We start from the raw sequence: 19,276 nt of genomic DNA, 5'->3' as shown, positions 1-19,276 counted from the left end.
TGTTGATGAGAAGTAAACTCTTCACAGAATGTCTTTGGCCAGGTGTGGAAATTTTTAGTCTCAGTTTCCCTATCTGTAAAATGGATACAAGAACAATTACACACCAGAGTTTTAAAGAGGCAATGTCTACATAATGACAGTGGGACAAAAAAGGCATTTAATAGAAGCTGGCAGTGATTACTGTAACAGTTTAACATTTTATTTTGTAATACATGTAGGTTCATGTTGGATAATAGTGTCGCCTGTGCTCAGAATTCATAAATAAAGCAACTGCAACTATCTGAATGGCAGCTGGGGAACTGAAGCCAAAGACCAGCCAGGTAAGCAAAGACTGAGTCCCGAGGTCTTTGCACCTCGCTATTGGGAGGACATCACCAGATGGTCAACACCAAAATCAGATTAATTATATTCTTGGCAGCCAAAGATGGAGAAGCTCTATACAGTCAGCAAAAACAAGACCAGGAGCTGACTGTGGCTCAGATCATGAACTCCTTATTACCAAATTCAGACTTAAATTGAAGAAAGTAGGAAAACCACTAGACTATTCAGGTATGACCTAAATCAAATCCCTTATGATTATATAGTGGAAGTGAGAAATAGATTTAAGGGACAAGATCTGACAGAGTGCCTGATGAACTATGGACTGAAGTTCTTGACATTGTACAGGAGACAGGGATCAAGACCATCACCATGGAAAAGAAATGCAAAAAAGCAAATGGCTGTTTGGGGAAGCCTTACAAATAGCTGTGAAAAGAGATGTGAAAAGCCAAGGAGAAAAGAAAAGATATAAGCATCTGAATGCAGAGTTCCAAAGAATAGCAAGAAGAGATAAGAAAGCCGCCTTCAGAGATCAATGCAAAGAAATAGAGGGAAAAAAAACCAGAATGGGAAAGACTAGAGATCTCTTCAAGAAAATCAGAGATACCAAGGGAACATTTCACACAAAGATGGGCTCGATAAAGGACAGAAATGGTATGGACCTAACAGAAGCAGAAGATATTAAGAAGAGGTGGCAAGAATACACAAAAGAACTGTACAAAAAAGGGCTTCATGACTCAGATAATCACGATGGTGTGATCACTCACCTAGAGCCAGACATCCTGGAATGTGAAGTCAAGTGGGCCTTAGAAAGCATCACTATGAACAAAGCTAGTGGAGGTGATGGAACTCCAGTGGAGCTATTTCAAATCCTGAAAGATGATGCTGTGAAAGTGCTGCACTCAATATGCCAGCAAATTTGGAAAACTCAGCATTGGCCACAGGACAGGAAAAGGTCAGTTTTCATTCCAATCCCAAAGAAAGGCAATGCCAAAGAATGCCCAAACTACCGCACATTGTACTCATCTCACATGCTAGTAAAGTAATGCTCAAAATTCTCAAAGCCAGGCTTCAGCAATACATGAACCATGAACGTCCTGATGTTCAAGCTGGTTTTTGAAAAGGCAGAGGAACCAGAGATCAAATTGCCAACATCCGCTGGATTGTGGAAAAAGCAACAGTGTTCCAGAAAAACATCTATTTCTGCTTTCTTGACTATGCCAAAGCCTTTGACTGTGTGGATCACAATAAATTGTGGAAAATTCTGAAAGAGATGGGAATACCAGACCACCTGACCTGCCTCTTGAGAAACCAATATGCAGGTCAGGAAGCAACAGTTAGAATTGGACATAGAACAACAGGCTGGATCCAAATAGAAAAGGAGTACCTCAAGGCTGTATATTGTCACCCTGCTTATTTAACTTATATGCAGAGTACATCATGAGAAACGCTGGACTGGAAAAAGCACAAGCTAGAATCAAGATTGCCAGAAGAAATATCAATAACTTCAGACATGCAGATGACACCACCCTTATGGCAGAAAGTGAAGAGGAACTAAAAGCCTCTTGATGAAACTGAAAGTAGAGAGTGAAAAAGTTGGCTTAAAGCTCAGTTCAGTTCAGTTGCTCAGTCGTGTCCGACTCTCTACAACCTCATGAATCGCAGCACGCAAGGCCTCTCTGTCCATCACCATCTCCCAGAATTCACTCAGACTGACGTCCATCGAGTCTGTGATGCCATCCAGCCATCTCATCCTCTGTCGTCCTCTTCTCCTGCCCCAATCCCTCCCAGCATCAGAGTCTTTTCCAATGAGTCAACTCTTTGCATGAGGTGGCCAAAGTACTGGAGTTCCAGCTTTAGCATCATTCCTTCCAAAGAAATCACAGGGCTGATCTCCTTCAGAATGGACTGGTTGGATCTCCTTGCAGTCCAAGGGACCTTCAAGAGTCTTCACCAACACCACAGTTAAAACGCATCAATTCTTCGGTGCTCAGCCTTCTTCACAGTCCAACTCTTACATCCATACATGACTACTGGAAAAACCATAGCCTTGACTAGACGGACCCTAGTCGGCAAAGTAATGTCTCTGCTTTTGAATATACTATCTAGGTTGGTCATAACTTTTCTTCCAAGGAGTAAGCATCTTTTAATTTCATGGCTGCAGTCACCATCTGCAGTGATTTTGGAGCCCTCAAAAATGAAGTCTGACACTGTTTCTACTGTTTCCCATCTATTTCCCATGAAGTGATGGGACCAGATGCCATGATCTTCATTTTCTGAATGTTGAGCTCTAAGCCAACTTTTTCACTCTCCTCTTTCACTTTCATCAGGAGGCTTTTAGCTCCTCTTCACTTTCTGCCATAAGGGTGGTGTCATCTGCATATCTGAGGTTATTGATATTTCTCCCCGCAATCTTGATTCCAGCTTGTGTTTCTTCCAGTCCAGCGTTTCTCATGATGTACTCTGCATATAAGTTAAATAAGCAGGGTGACAATATACAGCCTTGACGTACTCCTTTTCCTATTTGGAACCAGTCTGTTGTTCCATGTCCAGTTCTAACTGTTGCTTCATGACCTGCATACAGATTTCTCAAGAGGCAGGTCAGGTGGTCTGGTATTCCGATCTCTTTCAGAATTTTCCACGGTTTATTGTTATCCACACAGTCAAAGGCTTTGGCATAGTCAATAAAGCAGAAATAGATGTTTTCTGGAACTCTCTTGCTTTTTTGATGATCCAACGGATGTTGGCAATTTGATCTCTGGTTCCTCTGCCTTTTCTAAAACCAGCTTGAACATCAGGGATTTCACAGTTCATGTATTGCAGAAGCCTGGCTTGGAGAATTTTGAGCATTGCTTTACTAGCATGTGAGATGAGTGCAATGTTTGAGTATTCTTTTGCATTGCCTTTCTCTGGAATTGGAATGAAAACGGACCTTTTCCTGTCCTGTGGCCAATGCTGAGTTTTCCAAATTTGCTGGCATATTGAGTGCAGCACTTTCACAGCATCATCTTTCAGAATTTGAAACAGCTCAACTGGAATTCCATCACCTCCACTAGCTTTGTTCATAGTGATGCTTTCTAAGGCCCACTTGACTTCACATTCCAAGATGTCTGACTCTAGATTAGTGATCACACCATCATGATGATCTGGGTCTTGAAGATCTTTTTTGTATAGTTCTTCCATGTATTCTTGCCATCTCTTCTTAATATTTTCTGCTTCTTAGGTCCATACCATTTCTGTCCTTTATCGAGCCCATCTTTGCATGAAATGTTCCCTTGGTATCTCTAATTTTCTTGAAGAGATCTCTAGTCTTTCCCATTCTGTTGTTTTTTTCCTCTGTTTCTTTGCATTGATCTCTGAAGAAGGCTTTCTTATCTCTTCTTGCTATTCTTTGGAACTCTGCATTCAGATGCTTATATGTTTCCTTTCCTCCATTGCTTTTTGCTTCTCTTCTTTTCACAGCTATTTGTAAGGCCTCCTCAGACAACCATTTTGCTTTTTTGCATTTCTTTTCCATGGGAATCGTCTTCATCCTTTTCTCCTGTACAATGTCACTAACCTCATTCCATAGTTCATCAGCACTCTATCTATCAGATCTAGACCCTTAAATCTATTTCTCACTTCCACTGTATAATCATAAGGTATTTGATTTAGGTCATACCTGAATGGTCTAGCAGTTTTCCCTACTTTCTTCAATGTAAGTCTGAATTTGGTAATAAGGAGTTCATGATCTGAGCCACAGTCAGCTCCTGGTCTTGTTTTTGTTGACTGTATAGAGCTTCTCCATCTTTGGCTGCCAAGAATATAATCGATCAGATTTCGGTGTTGACCATCTGGTGATGTCCATGGGTAGAGTCTTCTCTTGTGTTGTTTGAAGAGGGTGTTTGCTATGACCAGTGCATTTACTTGGCAAAACTCTATTAGTCTTTGCCCTGCTTCATTCTGCATTCCAAGGCCAAAAATGCCTGTTACTCCAGGTGTTTCTTGACTTCCTACTTTTGCATTCCAGTCCCGTATAATGAAAAGGACATCTTTTTTAGGGGTTAGTTCTAAAAGATCTTGTAGGTCTTCATAAAACCGTTCAACTTCAGTTTCTTCAGCATTACTGGTTGGGGCATAGACTTGGATAAAGGTGATATTGAATGGTTTGCCTTGGAGATGAACAGAGATCATTCTGTTGTTTTTGAGATTGCATCCAAATACTGCATTTCAGACTCTTTTGTTGACCATGATGGCTACTCCATTTCTTCTGAGGGATTCCTGCCCGCAGTAGTAGATGTAATGGTCATCTAAGTTAAAATCACCCATTCCAGTCCATTTTAGTTCACTGATTCCTAGAATGTCGACGTTCACCCTTGCCATCTCTTGTTTGGCCACTTCCAATTTACCTTGATTCATGGACCTGACATTCCAGGTTCCTACGCAATATTGCTCTTTACAGCATCGGATCTTGCTTCTATCATCAGTCACATCCACAACTGGGTATTGTTTTTGCTTTGGCTCCATCCCTTCATTCTTTCTGGAGTTATTTCTCCACTGATCTCCAGTAGCATATTGGGCACCTAATGACCTGGGGAGTTCCTCTTTGGTATCCTATCATTTTGCCTTTTCATACTGTTCATGGGGTTCTCAAGGCAAGAATACTGAAGTGGCTTAAAACTCAACATTCAGAAAAGGAAGATCATGGCATCTGGTCCCATCACTTCATGGGAAATAAATGGGGAAGCAGTGGAAACAGTGTCAGACTTTATTTGTTTGGGGCTCCAAAATCATTGCAGATGGTGACTGCAGCCATGAAATTAAAAGACACTTACTTCTTGGAAGAAAAATTATGACCAACCTAGATAGCATATTCAAAAGCAGAGACATTACTTTGCCAACAAAGGTCTGTCTAGTCAAAGCTATATTTTTTCCAGTGGTCATGTATGGATGTGAGAGTTGGACTGTGAAGAAAGCTGAGCACCGAAGAATTGATGCCTTTGAACTGTGGTGTTGGAGAAGACTCTTGAGAGTCCCTTGGACTGCAAGGAGATCCAACCAGTCCATTCTGAAGGACATCAACCCTGTGATTTCTTTGGAAGGAATGATGCTAAAGCTGAAACTCCAGTACTTTGGCCACCTTATGCGAAGAGTTGACTCACTGGAAAAGACTCTGATGCTGGGAGGGATGAGGGCAGGAGGAGAAGGGGACGACTAAGGATGAGATGGCTGGGTGGCATCACTTACTCGATGGATGTGAGTCTGAGTGAACTCTGTGATGGACAGGGAGGCCTGGCGTGCTGCGATTCATAGGGTCGCAAAGAGTCGGACACGACTGAGCGTCTGAACTGAACTGAACTGAACGGGAGGACTTCCCAGAACCTCACTTACAGTTAACTAGTCTTTGGACATAAGCCTAAAATTTGCTTAATTAATTTCTTAGTGAAAGTGAAGTTGCTCTGTTGTGTCCGACTCTGAGACTCCATAGACTGTAGTGTACCTAGCTCCTCCGTCCGTGGGGTTTTCCAGGCAAGAGTACTGGAGTGGTTGCCAGGTAGGACAGGTTAAAAGCACCAAAAAGTACCACAAATTCCTTATGGACAGGAAGCCCAAAACTAAGTAACTAAACAACTGAACAACAAGAGTAGAAAGCTGAACAAACTATTCAGATGAGATACAAGAGCAAAGTAGCGTTCTAAAACATCTTGGCTCCTTAGGGTTTTCTATGTAGATGATCATGTCATCTGCAAACAGTGAGAGTTTTACTTCTTTTCCAATTTGGATTCCTTTTATTTCTTTTTCTGCTCTGATTGCTGTGGCCAAAACTTCCAGAACTATGTTGAATAGTAGTGGTGAGAGTGGGCACCCTTGTCTTGTTCCTGACTTTAGGGGAAATGCTTTCAATTTTTCACCATTGAGGATAATGTTTGCTGTTGGTTTGTCATATATAGCTTTTATTATGTTGAGGTGTGTTCCTTCTATTCCTGCTTTCTGGAGAGTTTTAATCATAAATGGATGTTGAATTTTGTCAAAGGATTTCTCTGCATCTATTGAGATAATCATATGGCTTTTATTTTTTCAATTTGTTAATGTGGTGAATTACATTAATTGATTTGTGGATATTGAAGAATCCTTGCATCCCTGCGATAAAGCCCACTTGGTCATAGTGTATGATCTTTTTAATGTGTTGTTAGATTCTGATTGCTAGAATTTTGTTAAGGATTTTTGCATCTATGTTCATCAGTGATATTGGCCTGTAGTTTTCTTTTTTTGTGGCATCTTTGTTAGGTTTTGGTATTAAGGTGATGGTGGGAGGGGGGTTCAGGATGGGGAACACGTGTATACCCGTGGTGGATTCATGCTGATGTATGGCAAAACCAGTACAATATTGTAATTAGCCTCCAATTAAAATAAATAAATTTAAATTAAAACAAACAAAAAAACAAAAAAAATATCGGCTCCTTCCTTAAGGAGAGAATGTGACTGCACCCTTGGGCTACCAAGGAGCTGAGGCTTTGGGACTCCATCTGGTTTTGTGGCTTTACTGCCTTCTAGCTGGGTTACACTCAGCATTTTACTTGACTTCTCTGAGCCTCATATTTCTCATCTATGAAATTGAAGAGATCTTCAAAGCTTGTTTGTTATGAGTGATACATTAGCCAGTTAATCATGAAACAGACAATATGATGTCTTACTCAGCACATAGGAGTTTAAGTTATCTGTTCCTTTCTCCTTCGCTGGAACACTTGGTTTATGGTAAGGACCCCAGGCAAATCTGAAAAGAAGGTAAATAGTATTTAATAGTCCCTGGGGTCTCAAAGAGTGGGACATGTCTGAGTGACTAAGCACACAGCACAGTCTTTAATAGAGAGTAGTTCAGCTAGTGGGGACATGTTTGATATTTTAGAAGATTTAATCATGAAAGTACCTAATATTAAAGAAATGAGGACTATTTTAAAAAGATGTAATAATTATATGAGACATTAGATAATATGGCAAGAGTCTGACATTAAATCACAGAAATCTGTTACTAGTGTGTCTTAATGTGTTAGATATTTATTAATGAGGTAAAAAGCTCAGCTCTGTCTTGAAACAATAAAGCAGTTCTCATCTCACTTAGTTCCCATGAGTACCTTCAAACAGGATGTTGTCAAGGGCCCATTTTATTTTATTTTTTAGTTAATTTTTATTGGTGTATACTTGCTTTACATTGCTGTGTTAGTTTCTGCTGTACAGCAAAGTGAATCAGCGATACACATACATATCCTCTCTTTTTTGGATTTCCTTCCTTTTTAGGGCACCGCAGAGCACTGGGTAGAGTTCCCTGTGCTGTATAGTAGGTTCTCATTAGTTATCTATTTTATCCAGAGTATCAATAGTACATATATGTCAATCCCAATCTCCCAATTCATCCCTAGCCCCTTTCCCTCCTGAAGGACACATTTTAAAGGTAAGAAAACTGAGGTTGGGAACAGTGACAAGAATTTGATCATGGCAGTAGAACCAGGATTGAGTCTCAGCCCTGGCAGACTCTAATGCGTGTAGGACAGGGTTGGTGTAACCCCCCTACAACCCTCCAAGGGATAAGAGGGTGCGATGGAGGCCATGTTGGGGATTTTCTCTTTCTTCCAAGCACCATACAAGGTAGGAGTTGCCCACAGGAGGTGTACCCCTGCCTGCTTTATGTCCACCCCAGACTAACATACACTTGCTGCTGGTCCCCTTCTTAGGAGAGGGCTATGAGTTCTTAGAGGCAGAGGTGGACAGATTTTACTTGAGGGCTTTAATTCTTTAATTTAAATGAATTTCTCATAAAAAGTTTAAAAATTCTAATAAAAGGTTTGTCCTTCATCAAAGGAATAGATGCATTTTGTGTAAAAAGGCTAAATGGAGAGGGGGAAAAAAATCAAACCCAATTCTAACAACTGCTCTTAAGCTCTGATACCTGTCATGTATCAGTTACTCATGTCTGACTCTTTGTGACCCCACAGACTGTAGCCTGCCAGGCTCCTCTGTCCACTGGATTTTTCAGGCAAGAATATTGGAGTGGGTTGCCATTTTCCTCCTCCAGGGGATCTTTCCAACCCAGGAACTGAGCAGGTGTCTCCATGTCTCCTGCATTGTAGACAAATTCTTTACCTGTTGAGACATCAGAGAAGCCCTAATTTCTGGACGTGAAGGTATTTTTATTTCTAGCTTTTAATTTTTTTTTTTTGCATCTGCGGACCTTTGTTTTGTACTACTGAGATTTCCTTGACTAAAATTTCCCAGGTGGCACTCGTGGTAAAGAACCTGACTGCCACTGAAGGAGACGTAGGAGGTGCAGGTTTGATCCGGGATTGGGAAGATCCCTTGGAGGAGAGCATCGCAACCCACTCCAGTATTCTTTCTTACCTGGAGAATTCCATGGGCAGAGGAACCTGGAAGGCTTACAGTCCATAGCATGATAAAGAGTCGACACTGCTAAAGTGACTTAGCACAGAGCACACGTGTAATTTTGAGTGCTGAGTTTTCCCTTCCAAACATTATGTCATAACCATTTTTCCATGTAGAAATATGAAAGAATTTTAATTCATTTTAATTACTAAGTTGTCTCCTTTTCTTTGTTAAACACTGCTTTCATAAACCCTGTGAACATAAATATCTTCATTTCATGTATTTTTCCCTCTTAGCTAGTATTCCACAAGTGGAATTACTGAATCAAAGAGTCAAAGTGTGTTTAAGGCTTTTGATATATTCATGAGCTGTGCCTATTCCAATTTGTATTCTCCCCAGTCAAGAGTGCCAGTGCTCATCTCAGAATTAAGCACTAGATTTTAAGTCATTCTGTAGATTCTGTAGATGAGAAACATGTAGTTATCTGCGTTTGCATTTTCTTGATGACTTGTGAGGTTGAATATGCTGTCATAGGCACATTTACAAATTATGTGTTCTTTTAGGTGAGTATATTTTTCATGCTATTTCCAAATTCAGAGAGGGAGCTAATGTTTTTCTTATTGATTATCTGAACTCTTAACACACAAAAGGCGGCAGCAACACTTTTTCATGTATATCGCAAATATTGTCTTCTTGGGTCTTTTTCTGGTTCTTCCTCATCGACATGGAAATGGTTTGACTTAGCTGATTGGCAAGTTGGCAACTTTTCAGGAAAGCAGGCTGTGGCTCTGTATATTTTAAGAGTAGTGGAGAGAAGGTGTTTGGTATAGTAATGCTGCCACAGTTGTGAGTATTGAGGAGAGTGGAGAGCAGCGTGGAAAAGGCAGTGCACAGAGAAGCACAGACAGACCTAAGGCAGTACACCCCCCACGACACACACTTCCCCAGTAAACCCACCCCTTCTCCAGTAGCACACAGGTCTTTCCAAGGAGGAGCATTGGTGAGGAAGTATGAAGTCTGAGAGGGAGAGAACCTGATGTTGGTTGCTGATGCTGACCTGCTAGCCCACTTTGATCTAGACTGCTGAAGGCTGGCTCTCAGCTTACCAGGCAGAGAGGAGGGTACCCCAAGTTCAAAGTCAGTGAGACTGTGAGACCTCGAGCCACAGTCCATGTCCCTGACTTACAGGGAACCTCATCCAAGGGCAGATCTTGAAGCATCTGTAATGGTCTGTGTCTGACAGTTTATATCTGAAGCTAGGGGAAATGGACTGCATAGAAACCCAGCAGAAACACCAGGTAGTCTGAGATAGTTTGAAACTACCATAGGCAAAAATCTCATGCAGCGGGGGACAGCTCTAACGTCAATTTATTAGGAGCTAGGATTGAAATGAACCAGGAAGCTTCATGCTGGGAAAACAAACAAACAAACAAAAACCAAACAGAAGCAAAATGAATAAACAAACCCGAAACCAACCAAACAAAGAAACCAAACAAACAGGAAGAGCACAGAAAAATGTGGGGGTGGAGCTGGCTGGAATCTTAGAAGAGCCTGGGTAAACGGCACAGCCTGGAGGTCAGCCTGGGTGGTTCCCACACAGTGGGGAATGTGTGAATTTTCAGGGAAACACATCCCCGGAAGGCATAGGATTATGTAGATAGAGACAATTTCCTGAAGACATAGGATGTGCCAGACCTGATGCTATGTTGAGGACTCTCATATATGATTATTGCTAATGTCATAGTGTCCTTACAAGGCAGGAGGTGCTTTATTTTTGTTTGTTTTTCCTTTCTATCTTTTTCATTTTACAAGAGGGGAAACCGGGCACCAGAGAGGTGAAGGAACTGCTGAGGTTCACGTAACTACTCACTGAAGGCTCTGCGGTGGGGAAGGGCTGGCAGTTCACTCTCCTTAGGACCCTTCCTGCTCAGCCTGTGTTCCTTGGTGATTCATTGGTTTCCTGCTCAGCTTGATAAGGTTAGGTTATTCATACCTGAGGAAAGAGGCATAAAGTTGCTGGACGAATTTCCACTGGTTCCCCTCAGAACATAGGGAAATAGAATTTTCCAGCATTTAGTGAATTACAAAGTTCCAGGGAGCCCTTTCTGGGTCACAGCCCTTTCCTCTGGATTTAAGTTTGGATATAGCTGAACTAAAAATGGCTTCTCCAGCTGCTCCCAGCTGAACTCTTGGCCCAACAAAGGAAGAGTCAACTTCCTCCTCTTTTACTGTCTTGGGCCCAAGACGAGGGAGGAATTCTGGGCATGGAGTCTGTGACTGGGAAGACGGAGTGGTGATTCTATTTGCTGTGAGCTCCACTTATTTCATGCCAGAGCAATGTCACTAGTAAGGAAGGACCAGGATTGGGAATGTGGTGATATGATTTCTCATTTGTGGGTCACCACTTGCCACTTTGCCAAGTGTCTTTGCCTCCAAGGTTTTCTCATGTGCTAAGTGGGGTTAATGATGCCTCCATCTGGTGTGCTTCTAGGGAGCTGTTGCAGGACCCCCTTGGAAGCTCACACATTCATTAAAATGATAAAGGTACAGGCTTCACAGCACTCACACATTCATTAAAATGATAAAGGTACAGGCTTCACAGCACTGTAGAAAAAGTTTAAAATATCATGTGAATAAACACACGCAGACATAAATGTGTGTCATGATCTCCACCAGATATAATTGGTCCACCTCCAGATGATGGTCATGGCAAGGCCATGTGGATGTGAGTGTCTAGTTATTTCTTTCCTTTATAAGTTTCTGCAGGTGGGCGGCTCTATACAATAAAATTAGTGTATTTCATACTCTCTCACTTTCAATAGCCCATTACAATTATATGAAAGGAACAATAAAAGAAATTAGTTTCCATGTTGCAAAAAGTCAGACACGACTTAGCGACTGAAGAACAGTAACAATTATAAACAGAATGAATGAATAACAAGGTCCTATTATATAGCATATGGAACTATATTCAGTATCCTGTGGTAAATCTTAATGGAAAAGAATATGAAAGTAATGTATGTATATACAAAGGGCTTCCCCTGGTGGCTCAGTGGTAAAGAGTCTGCCTGCAATGCAGGAGCTGCAAGTGACGCAGGTTTGATCCCTGGGTTGGGAAGATCCCCTAGAGGAGGGCATGGCAACCCACTCAAGTATTCTTGCCTGAAGAATCCCATGGACAGACGCGCTTGGCAAGCCTGGGAGGCTACAATCCATAGGGACACAAAGAGTCAGACATGACTGAAGCGATTTAGCATGCATGCATAGGTATATGTATGTATATATACACACATGCGTATACATGTGTATATATATATACATAACGGAAAATCTTAATGGAAAATAATATATATACAAATATGTATATACATATAATCTTAATGGAAAAGAATATGAAAATAATGTATATTATATGGCTTCCCTGGTGGCTAATTGGTAAAGCATCCACCTGCCACAGCAGGAGACACAGGTTTAATCCCTGGATCAGGAATGTCCCCTGGAGAAGGAAATGGCAGCCCACTCCAGTATTTTTGCCTGGGAAATCCCATGATCAGAGGAGCATGATGGGTTACAGTCCATGAGGTTACAAAGAGTCACTCATGACTGAACACACACACACACACACACACACACACATATAACTGAATCCCTTTTCTGTACACCAGAAATGAATACAACATTATAAACCAAGTGTACTTCAATAAAAATAAAAAAATTTAACTTACAAAGGGAAGATGCTTTAAGGAGATCCTTCAGCATGTAAGAGATTTCAATAACTGTGGGAAAATTGATAAGCGGTGAAGCATGCTGAGTAGAGGAAATAGGGAAACAAAGGCTCCAGCTCTGGGGGAGGCCGGTGGGTTAGCCATGGGGAGTGAGTGGGGTGGGGAGGGTACCATTAAGTCTTTCAGAGACACAGAGGTTTAGGCTCAGTGTCAGCCGTTGCAGGGTGGGAGTTAGAAGTGGGGATGATGGCAAGGAGATGTGTTGAAGATTTAGGGTGGAGGAAACTCTCCTCTCCCATCTTTTGGGAATAAAATGCCAGCCCCCCGCCACGGCCCCGCCCCAGACAAAAACAAGTGGATGTACTTAGGAGACGGAGAAGGCAATGGCACCCCACTCCAGTACTCTTACCTGGAAAATCCCATGGGTGGAGGAGCCTGGTAGGCTGCAGTCCATGTGGTCGCCAAGAGTCGGACACGACTGAGTGACTTCACTTTCACTTTTCACTTTCATGCATTGGAGAAGGAAATGGCAACCCACTCCAGTGTTCTTGCCCTGGAGAATCCCAGGGACGGGAGAGCCTGGTGGGCTACCATCTATGGGGTTGCACAGAGTCAGACACGACTGAAGTGACTTAGCAGTAGCAGTAGCAGTACTTAGGAAAATTAAGAAAAGTTGTAAATGAACCAAGGCTGCTAGTGTGGGAAGGAGCCTTTTTTTCAGCAAAACTTTCCTCTTTCTGGGATTTGCGGGCACAGAGCCTGTCAGAAAATTCCTTTTCCACATACTCTAAAGCAGAGATGGTGTAATTTAGAAACATGGATCTTCCAGTCAAATTTTTCCTCCCCAAGAAAGGCTGATTAGGAAACAGATGGATTCAGACAATAAAAGAGGAAGTTCTTAACAACACTTTAGAATAGTCAGCCTGGTCTTTCATTTTTAAATGTTGATAGACAACAGTATATGACAACCAAGTCACGTACAAGAACCAGAACATGGGAGAAAAGGGCCAAGTCGAAAAGAAAAAAAAACAGAAAAGAAAGAAACTAATGTCAGTTAAAGAAACAGAAATAAAAAAGAAAGTAACTTAAAGTGAAGAAAAAAAAAAGCAGAATTGTAATATGCTCAAAGATTTGGGAAAATATTAAAACTATAAAATAAGAATAATGTGCTATGAAAAAGGAAAAGCAAATAACCAGAAAGAATTATTGGAAATTAACAATATGCTGGCTGAAGTGAAAAATTCAATGAAAAAGTTGAAAGTTAAAACTAAAATTAAAGATAAAGTTAAGTCTATACTTGGGGCAAAACAAAAGAAAAAAAGATGAGAGATGACCTAAGAGGTCCAACTAGAATTAATTTCTAGAAGAGAGAACGGAGAAGATGGAAGTGGGGGGGAAATACATATAAATTACAATGACACAAAGAAGGGAGGAGGAAATAGTTTGGAGCTCAATCAAGAATGTGGGTCTTCAGACTGGAAGGGATGAATTTTAAAAATGCATATATCTCTGTTATATAGCTTCAGAGCAACAATGCTGAAGAGGAATTTTTAACAGCTTTCAAAGACCAGCGGGTGGAGGGTGGGCAGCAGGGGCACATTCTATAGGAGAATAAAATCAGACTGGCATCAGAACTCATATCACTAGTACAGGATGCTAGAAGACTATAAGGCAGTGTTTTCAAAGCTCAGGGGGTCGAGATGCCCTTGAACCTTTCATCTTGCTACTGACTGAAAGAGCAATTGGACTGTGAGAGAAGAATAAAGATATCTATGGATACACACAGACTCAAAACATTTAGCTCTTAAACACAGAAGAAAGCTCTTGGAGGATAAAATTTGCTGGAACAAGGGAAGATGCCAGTGCAGAGGAGCCCTGGGATCCAGGCGGCAGTTGGTGTGGCTGGAGGGTAGGGAGGTTCAGAGGTGTTTCTTTCCTTCTGGGGGTTGGTGAACCTCAGAAGGGGTGATTCTGTAGATGACAAGATGCCTGATTGGCTGGATACACCTGAAAATATGGTGAGAGTGCATACATAGCTTCTCCACATGGTTAAAAACATTGCTGGCTATAACGCCAGGAAAACAAACAAAAATCTGCACAAATAAGTCATGGCCCAAATATGAAGCACTCTAAAACATGGCGTCACTTGGGGCCATTTGTGGAGAGTGAGAAAAGATCACTCACTTTGCCACAAGTCTGGGGAGATTCTCTTTTGGGAAATGCTGGCAAAAAGATGTCAGACCCCAAGAACAGGAGATACAAGCCTCCCAACACCATCAGGCTCTTCAGTGGAAATCATTCTGTGGCTACCACACACAGGCACTGTTAATTGGTATTCAGATTAAAAATAAACCTGTAGTGGGGAAAAAAAAAAAACCCACCAGGGGTCAGGGCACAGACTGCAATTTTTTGTAACACTTTGCAAGTCCAGGTCCATCCGTGATGGAGATGGAGGGGAAGGATGCTTTTTTTCTTGATTGACAGAGAGAGCGTAGAGGTGTGGATGGCATTTGATGGCAGATGTGTTCCCTACATGTCTCATTACAAGTTGCAAAAATAACCAACCAAGAGAAGACCAAACATAATGATATAACTATTCGATTTTTGGAGAAAAGGGGGAGAGGAAGTGGGGGTGGTGCCAGAGTGCTCACCTGCCATTGTTCTCAGGACCCTGGAGTGACAATGATGAAACACATGGGCTTACAGAGAATTTTGAGGGTGGACTGGGTTAAAGGTCTGGTCTCACTCCACCTGCCTCATGTGAGGGCTTTCTTTGGCTGAACCTAAATGCAACCTCCACTGATCAGTCCTTACCATCAGTGTCCTTCCCCTGGGCATGAGTAGTAGGAGAATGGATCTGGGATGGGATAAATGAAGAGTAACGTCCATGAAAAGTCTGAAGTTGGCAACTCAAAAACTAAGATAATTAGTATTAATATATTATCTAGAAAAATGAATTAACCCACTAGAGACCTCCTATTAGTGATGGTAGAAGAGTCTTTGGAGAGCCCACTAATGGGTAGGGGAGTATGTGGTGGAAGAGGGTTGCTTTTAAAACAAAAGCCCTCTGCAGTAGAATTCAAATCATGGTTTGGGTTTTTTTTTTTTTTTTTAATTTTTGAAGAACACTTGGGAAAACCTAAAATGCAAAAAGTAACAACAACAACAACAACAACAACAACAAAACCCACATTCAGCTGGCTGAGAAAATGGGCTTGTTTTAGCAAGATGAAAGTTAGCAGCAACTAGCTTGAGTCTCTGAATTTGTTTCAGTAAAATGCATGGATATACCAAGGAGGCGTAACTTAGCTTGTTATCCCAGGCTAAACTCTACATGATTTAAGGGGTATGTGTCAAGGAAGGGAGATATCAATTCTGTTATCTCTTTGAAGGACTGGTCATGAGTCTCCCCAGCCCCCAAGCAATTCCAGATGAAACTCTAAATTGAAATGGTTATCCACCTTGTCCCAAAGGAATATCCAGGTGGATACATTGTGCATTCCTGCTTGCTTGCATGCTAAGTTGCTTAAGTCATGTCCTAGTCTTTGTAACTCCATGTACTATAGCCCGCCAGGCCCCTCTGTCCATAGGATTCTTCAGGCAAGTGGGTTGCCATACCCTCCTCCAGGGGATCTTCCTGACCCAGGAATGAAACCCACATCTCTTAGGTCTCTTGCTTTGGCAGATGGGTTCTTTACCACATGGGATGTGCCACATGGGAAGCCCTTGCTTGCTTGAGTCATCACCCAAAGTTCAAACATTCTAATGTCTTCATCCCACCCTTCTCTAAATCCTTAACTTTACTTTATTGCACATCTCTTCTGATTCTCCAACCCTTTCACACCAGTGCTCCAAAACTTGCAGTCCTACTGGCCTATTTCCCTGTATTTTGTAACTTTTTTTAAAATGTTACCTTTAGGATCCTGGCTTTTTTTAAGGACATTTACCCCTCTTTAATCCGCTCAAGTCAATATACAATGGAACATTACTCAGCCATAAAAAGGAACAATACTGGGTCATTCATAAAGATGTGGATGGACCTAGAGTCTGTCATACAGAGTGAAATAAGTCCAAAAGAGAAAAACAAATATTGTACGTTAATAAAAATATATGGAATCTAAAAAAATTGTAAGTTCTGTCGCTCAGTGGTGTCCAACTCTTTGTGACTCCATGAATCGCAGTACGCCAGGGCTCCCTGTCCATCACCAACTCCTGGAGTTCACTCAAACTCATGTCCATCGAGTCAGTGATGCCATCCAGCCATCTCATTCTCTGTCATCCCCTTCTCCTCCTGCTCCCAATCCCTCCCAGCATCAGAGTCTTTTCCAATGAGTCAACTCTTCACATGAGGTGGCCAAAGTACTGGAGTTTCAGCTTTAGCATCAGTGAACACCCAGGACTGATTTCCTTTAGAATGGACTGTTTGGATCTCCTTGTAGTCCAAGGAACTCTCAAGACTCTTCTCCAACACCACAGTTCAAAGGCATCAATTCTGTGGTCAGCTTTTTTCACAGTCCAACTCTCATATCCATATATGACCACTGGAAAAACCATAGCCTTGACTAGATGGACCTTTGTTGGCAAAGTAATGTCTCTGCTTTTGAATATACTATCTAGGTTGGTCATAACTTTTCTTCTAAGGAGTAAGCGTCTCTTTCATGGCTGCAGTCACCATCTGCAATGATTTTGGAGCCCCCCAAAATAAAGTCTGACACTGTTTCCACTGTTTCACCATCTATTTGCCATGAAGTGATGGGACCAGATGCTATGATCTTCATTTTCTGAATGTTGAGCTTTAAGCCAACTTTTTCACTCTCCTCTTTCACTTTCATCAAGAGGCTTTTTAGCTCCTCTTCACTTTCTGTCATAAGGGTAGTGTCACCTGCATATCTGAGGTTATTGAAATTTTTCCTGGCAATCTTGATTCCAGCTTGTGCTTCTTCCAGCCCAGCATTTCTCATGATGTACACTGCGTATAAGTTAAATAAGCAGGGTGACAATATACAGCCTTGACGTACTCTTTTTCCTATTTGGAACCAGTCTGTTGTTCCATGTCCAGTTCTAACTGTTGCTTCATGACCTGCATACAGATTTCTCAAGAGGCAGGTCAGGTGGTCTGGTATGTCCATCTCTTTCAGAATTTTCCACAGTTTATTGTGATCCACACAGTCAAAGGCTTTCCCATAGTCAATAAAGCAGAAATAGATTTTTCCTGGAACTCTCTTGCTTTTTTGATGATCCCTTGGATGTTGGCAATTGGATCTCTGGCTCCTCTGCCTTTTCTAAAACCAGCTTGAACATGTGGAAGTTCACAGTTCATGTATTGCTTAAGCCTGGCTTGGAGAATTTTGAGCATTACTTTACTAGCATGTGAGATGAGTGCAATTGTGTGGTAGTTTGAGCATTCTTTGGCATTGCTTTTCTTTGGGATTGGAATGAAAACTGACCTTTTCCAGTCCTGTGGCCACTGCTGAGTTTTCCAAATTTGCTGGCATATTGAGTGTAGCACTTTCACAGCATCATCTTTCAGGATTTGAAATAGCTCCCCTGGAATGCCATTACCTCCACTAGCTTTGTTCATAGTGGTGCTTTCTAAGGCACACTTTACTTCGCATTCCAGGATGTCTGGCTCTAGGTGAGTGATCACACCATCATGATTATCTGGGTCATGAAGATCTTTTTTATACAGTTCTTCCGTGTATTGTTGCCACCTCTTCTTAATATCTTCTGCTTCTTTTCGGTCCATACCATTTCTGTCCTTTATCAAGCCCATCTTTGCATGAAATATTCCCTTGGTATCTCTGATTTTCTTGAAGAGATCTCTAGTCTTTCCCATTCTGTTGTTTTCCTCTGTTTCTTTGCATTGATCGCTGAGGAAGTCTTTCTTATCTCTTCTTGCTATTCTTTGGAACTCTGCATTCAAATGGGAATATCACTCCTTTTCTCCTTTGCTTTTCACTTCTCTTCACAGCTATTTGTAAGACCCCCTCAGAGAGCAATTTGCTTTTTTGCATTTCTTTTCCATGGAGATGGTCTTGATCCCTGTTTCCTCTAGGATGTCAGGAACTTCCGTCCAATGTTCATTAGGTACTCTGTCTATCAGATCGAATCCCTTAAATCTATTTCTCACTTCCACTGTATAATCATAACAGATTTGATATAGATCATACCTGAATGGTCTAGTGGTTTTTTCTGTTTTCTTCCATTTAAATCTGAATTTGGCAATAAGGAGTTCATGATCTGAGCCACAGTCAGCTCCTGGTCTTGTTTCTGTTGACTGTATAGAGCTTCTCCATCTTTGGCTGCAAAGAATATAATCAATCTGATTTTGGTGTTGACCATCTGGTGATGTCTGTGTGTAGAGTCTTCTCTTGTGTTGTTGGAAGAGGGTGTTTGCTATGACCAGTGTGTTCCCTTGGCAAAACTCTATTAGTCTTTGCCCTGTTTCATTCTGTATTCCAAGGCCAAATTTGACTGTTACTCCAGGTGTTTCTTGACTTCCTACTTTTGCATGCTAGTCCCCTATTATGAAAAGGACATCTCTTTTGGGTGTTAGTTCTAAAAGGTCTTGTAGGTCTTCATAGAACCATTCAACTTCAGCTTCTTCAGCATTACTGGTTGAGGCATAGACTTGGATTACCATGATATTGAATGGTTTGCCTTGGAAACGAATGGAGATCATTCTGTCGTTTTTGAGATTGCATCCAAGTACTGCATTTCGGACTCTTTTGTTGACCATGATGGCTACTCCATTTCTTCTAAGGGATTCCTGTCTGCAGTAGTAGATATAATGGTCATCTGAGTTAAATTCATCCACTCCAGTCCATTTTAGTTTGCTGATTCCTAGAATGTCGATGTTCACCCTTGCCATCTCCTGT

At 41.6% G+C, this 19,276-nt stretch overlaps 1 long non-coding RNA gene across 2 annotated transcripts in view; it reads left to right on the top strand.

The window, feature by feature from the left end:
* LOC121818724 (uncharacterized) overlaps positions 1-19,276 on the top strand; it is a 76,051-nt gene that overhangs the window by 43,971 nt on the left and 12,804 nt on the right. For both annotated transcript variants that reach the window (XR_006058794.2, XR_009599632.1), the window contains one exon: positions 219-320. This is a non-coding gene — a long non-coding RNA (uncharacterized LOC121818724). The remainder of the gene's footprint in view (positions 1-218; positions 321-19,276) is intronic.

Source organism: Ovis aries, chromosome 2 (genome assembly GCF_016772045.2).
Source record: "Ovis aries strain OAR_USU_Benz2616 breed Rambouillet chromosome 2, ARS-UI_Ramb_v3.0, whole genome shotgun sequence".
Classification (NCBI taxonomy): domain Eukaryota; kingdom Metazoa; phylum Chordata; class Mammalia; order Artiodactyla; family Bovidae; genus Ovis; species Ovis aries.
Note: the sequence above shows the minus strand (reverse complement) of the source record. Positions and strands in the feature narration are given on the sequence as shown.